Genomic DNA, 5604 nt, shown 5'->3' with positions numbered 1-5604 from the left:
TATATATATATTATAATGATGTTTCTAACACTTGTATTTTTCTTATAATTTTAATAAAAAGTATAACATATTTGTATTGTGTCATATCTGTATCTCAATACTCATATTCTTACAAAATAAAGTATTAACATGCATAGCAAATTAATTCAAAAATAAAATAAAAAATATTACTAAAAACAGAAAAAGAAATATATTCCTTTGTTTTTTGCTTGAAAATCCAAAATATCACGGGACAACTTGTTTCCCTTATTTAGTAAAAAGATTTAAACCCGAGTGCTTTAGAAAATCTAAAAAATAAAAAAAAAAATCAACCACAAATATTACTATAAAAAAGTCATCCAGATTTATATGATCTCGATCGCAAAGTATATACAGCCTCCCTTGGAATGAATACTCTTGTCCCTCTTCTCTTGATCTCTGCCGCCGTCGAGCTCCATCCAATCAATCTTCTGGTCCAACACTTTTCCAATGCGCTCATCTCCCAAACCGAACTTCCAATATGTGTTTCTCGAGGGTGCGGTCTGAGATGAACCAATCCACAATTATTGAAATCAAAGCAACAAAACTTCGGAAAAAAAATTGATTTTTTTCTGTTGATGTTGAGCAGAGGAGCTCTGTCTTTTCTTGTTGGTTTTAAGTCATTTTCTTCATCTGAAAGGACGAGCATGGGACGAGCATGATTCGCTCTTCAATCTCCTTGTAGAAAATGTCGTTGCCTTGGTCATCCATATTACAAAAATAGAGAACGAGATTCAAGAATTGGTGGTATAAGCCCAAAACAAACAATTAAGAATTTATTAGAGGTGATTTAAGTGGAGAGATGTACGAGAGAGGAGGAGGAAGACGAGATGAATTTGCGTGGTTGAAAAATATGGGTTTCGAGCTTCTTGCATGGATGGGGGATCATATTTGAGGGTTAAGGGGACGAGTATATATAAGCCCCAACTCGGACTACATGTCGTCATAGGCTGCGTGATTAATTCTGAATCCATAATTAGTGGCGGTTTACGGGAACCTGACATTTGTCATACTTTGTGGAAAATAAAATAGCTTTTTTTAGCATCAAATTTACGGACGTGGATTATTTCTCTTTTGGGATTTACGGACGCTGGTTCATATCTAACAATCTATTTTAGGTAGGATAATTAGCTAAAATTATCTGTGAATGATTAGCTTAGCATATGTTTATGAAAAGGAGTGGATGAATTGATTTAGTGAACTTTTTTTAACGTCGAGAAACGGACAATAAAACTCGATTCTAGCATTGCATTGCTTGGTTGAGAGCTTTAGGTGGGATTTGCAGTGGATTTAAGGTCCCGATTTTGTGAAAGTTCATCTTGGAGAATATAGGGATATAGAGGGAGGTGTCAGAAAAAAATAAGAGAATAAGATCAAGAAAGGAATAAGTAAATATGAAAGAATAAAGATACTTTTCCCATCTTACCAATAGAAAAGCAAAACATGATTCTCAAAGCATCAAATTAAGAAAAAGTTAAAGAATGTATTGTTTTATACTTCTTTCATGCATATGCGTGCTGAGGGGGAAATAAAAATATTAAGAAAAAAGAAATTCATTTTCAAATATTTATATTGGAGGCTTTTTATTATGTCATTATAACTGAGATTGTTCCTTAGCATCTTCTCTGAACAATATTAAATTTAGCCATTTTAATTGAATTTTTTTTATTTAATTTGCTTGATCCACATAACATGCATGAAAATGAAAATAAAAAAACGATGCAATGCACCGAGGTCACATCTACATGTATTCAAAACTAACCTTATTTAGCTAAACTTCATAGGCCACTAAGATAGTCTCAAATGGCTATCTATATGAAATTGAATGTATAAAACATTGGTTGAAGATGAAGAATCTTAAGAATATGAGTTGGGAGCACCCACCCATAATTTAAAAAAGAAAAACAAATAAATTACTTTTAAAAAATAAATTACCCAAAAAGATTACCTCTCATTTATTTTTTTCAAAGCCAAATACCTAAAAATTAAAAATAGATGTATGCTGATTCATATCAACAATATATATATATGGTCTAGGATTTAGGGTCCACAACCTAAATAAATTAGATATATATAATCAAAAGTTTGGTGTTAGATATGTAAATATATAAGATTTTGGTAACAAAAAAGTTATTGATCCTTTGAATAATTGTTTAAAGGACTAAAATATTGATGTAATATAAAATAGTATATACTTACTTTTTATACTTCATAAACTAAACAACTAACAATTATCATCTTAAAGTAGTAAAAGGCTATTTTATATATATATATATATAGATATATATGTGTGTGTGTGCGTGTGTGTGTGTGTTTTGTTTTGATTTAAATTAAAAAAAACATTTGATTGGGGCAATTGTTTTTAAAAATTTTCAAAATAATTTTTTATATATTTTGATATTTTTAATTATAATTTAAATTATTTTATTAACATAATATAAAATAAATAATGAATTTTAGAAAAAAAAATATGAAACAAAAGTGATGTCAAACAGGCTAGCTCTTAGTTTTTAAAATGTTAGTGCAATTATAATATATTTCTAACACATGTATGTTTCTTATATTTTTAATAAAAAAAAAATGTAACATATTTATATAGTGTCATATCCGTATCACAGTACTAATATTCTTACAACATAAAATATTAAAATGCATAACAAATTAATTCAAAAATAAAATTAAAAATATTACTAAAAAAAGAAAAACAAATGTATTCCTACGGCTTTTGCTTAAAAATTTAGACTATCGCGGGACAAATTAATGATATAAATTTAGTAAAAAAATTTTGCACCAAAGGTTTTAGAAAAACTAAAAAAAAAGTCAATCATAAATATTACTATAAAACAGTCAGCCATATTTATATGATTTTAATCGCATAGCATTGTCCCTCGGAATGATAACTCTTGTCCCTCTTCTCTCAATCACTGTCGACGATCTCCATCCAATCAATATTCTCGTAAAACACTTTCTCAATTCGCTCTTCTCCAAAACACAACTTCCAATATATCTTTGTCGCAGCTGCGCCCAATGATCAGCCAATCCATAATTAATGGAATCAAACAAGCAAAAAAACTTCGGGAAAAAAATTGATCTTTTTTCCATTGATGAAGAACAAAGGAGCTCTGTCTTTTCTTGTTGGTTTTAATTCATTCTCTTCATTCGAAGAGACGAAGATGATTCGCTCTTCAATCTCCTTGTAGAAAATGTCATTGGTTTGTTCATTCATATTTCAAAAACAGGAAACGAAGTTAAAGAATATATGGTATGAGCCTGAAACAAACAAGTAAGCATTTATTAGAGGTGATTTAAGTGAAGAAAGATGTACGAGAGAGGAGGAAGTTGACATGAATTTGCGTGGTTAGAAAAAATGAGTTTCAAGCACCTTGCATGGATGAAGGGATCATATTTGAGAGTTTAAGGGAACGAGTATATATACGCCCCAACTAGAGTCTACCAACTCGGAGTACATTTCGCCGTAGGCTGCATTTTTGATTTAATGCCAGTCCACGATGACATGACATTTGACATATTTCTCTAGACCATAAAATAGCTTTTCTTAGCTCCAAATTTATAGGCGTAGGGTATTTCTCTTTTGAGATTTAAACACATAAACCACCATATTCATATCTAATCACGGGACCTGACATTTGCCGATTCATATCAACTATATATATATATATATATATATATATAATTCCAACCAGCCCGTATATATATATATATATATATATCTCGATTGATCTCTTTGGTAGCTTCCACCGAAGTCCCATGCAGTATATTTCCCCTTTGGTACGTTATTAAAAATAGAGAGATGTAGATTGTGGACATTTCTCATAGAACATGTAGAAATACTAATATATTCTTATAATATAAATAAAAGATTCTTTTCGTAAAGTTTACTATATATGATAATGACATAAGTGTAATATAGATGAAATTGAGATTTTAGTATCATTCACCATGTATTGTTATCTAATTTATGTTGACCTACCATTGATCTTTGCTACCACCATTCGATACTTCTCTAACATTCTCCATTTCAGTAACAAAAGATAAAATCAATACTCCTAACTTTATAATCATGTCATCTAATGACAGATTTTTATATTCTCTATTAAATATAGTTTATCATTATATTTTGGTGAGGCTCCATGATTTTTTTTTTTCTTTCCAATATTGTACAAGTAAGAGCTTGAAACTCACCAATATTTGAAATCTTCTTGTGAAGCTTGGACGTAAATTTTTTTCTCTTTATCATGATTTTTTTGGCATGCAATAGAGACCCACAAATATATACTTAAATTTTAAATATAAATAATTTAGATAAATATTATCCATCCATGCTTTGAATCAGTGCCATCCTTAGATATCTGATTAGTCATCTATAATTATAAATAGTCTGAAATATAATGAGTTAAATAGAAACAATAATAATAATTTGCTATTAATAATTTGCTATTATTATTCATTAATATTATTACATAATTTTTTAATATGCTTTATTATGGCAGTCAGCTTATTTTAGATATTTTTTAGAACAACTTAACCAACTAACAAAATACGTACCTCCTTTTTTTTTTTCCAACACAAGTCCTTAAAATCAAACAAACCATTACATCAAGTGAAAACAGTAGCCGGAGTAGCCATTACAATAAGTGGCACCTTCCTATGGCTCACCATCCTAAACCTCTCACTCATCTCCATCTCTTCAATGCCCATCCCAACCGGCAGCTCCCAATCAAATTTATACAAAACATTAGCAAGAGCAAGCTCAACCGCAGCCACACCAAGCACCATACCAGGGCAAATCCGCCGCCCCGCACCAAAGGGTATGAGTTCAAAATTATGCCCTTTGAAGTCAACATTAGCCTTCTTCTCAAATCGCTCCGGTCGAAAATCTTCAGACTCCTCGTTCCAATATTTTGGATCCCTTGCGATGGCCCAAGCATTAACAAAGACTCTTGTCTTGGCTGAAATATCATAGTTTTTTATCTTTGTGTCTTTGGTGCATTCGTGTGGGAGAAGTAATGGGCCGGGAGGGTGAAGACGGAGGGTCTCTTTAACAACGTTATGTAGATAAGGGAGGTGTTTAAGGTCGGCTTCTTCGACTTTTGCTTTATCTTTGACTACTTGTCGGATCTCTTGTTGCACCTTGTGCATGGATTTAGGGTTCTTAATCAGCTCAGCCATAGCCCATTCCATGGTCATTGCGGGTGGATCAGTGCCGGCTAAGAAAATGTCCTACAAATTTGTATGCTTATCAAAAAAGTTAATTGTTGAACAGGAGAAGCTGCCTTAAAAATTAGTTTTGAAGGATTTAAGGGAAACCTTAGATATAGTTATAAGAATATTTTGTGTTATTAATATTGACAGTTAGATGTTGATGACTTTTAAAACATTCAATTTTTTGCAATAACATATTAAGAAACTGTCGTGCGCTAGCAAAAATTTAATTTTTGGTCAAGATTACTCACAAAGTATATTAAAATTTAATCTTTCTATTTTTTAAAATGTTCTAGTAAGCTTTATCCATTTCGCATAATGATATAAAATATAAGCATGCGTTTCACATTATATATATATATA

At 30.8% G+C, this 5604-nt stretch overlaps 1 pseudogene; it reads right to left on the bottom strand.

Annotated features, from left to right (window-relative positions):
* Nucleotides 1-4635: 4635 nt before the first annotated feature.
* Nucleotides 4636-5604, bottom strand: part of LOC110025806 — a 2206-nt pseudogene continuing 1237 nt past the window's right edge.

The sequence above is a fragment of the Phalaenopsis equestris genome, unplaced genomic scaffold (assembly GCF_001263595.1).
Source record: "Phalaenopsis equestris unplaced genomic scaffold, ASM126359v1 Scaffold000333, whole genome shotgun sequence".
Lineage (NCBI taxonomy): Eukaryota > Viridiplantae > Streptophyta > Magnoliopsida > Asparagales > Orchidaceae > Phalaenopsis > Phalaenopsis equestris.
Note: the sequence above shows the minus strand (reverse complement) of the source record. Positions and strands in the feature narration are given on the sequence as shown.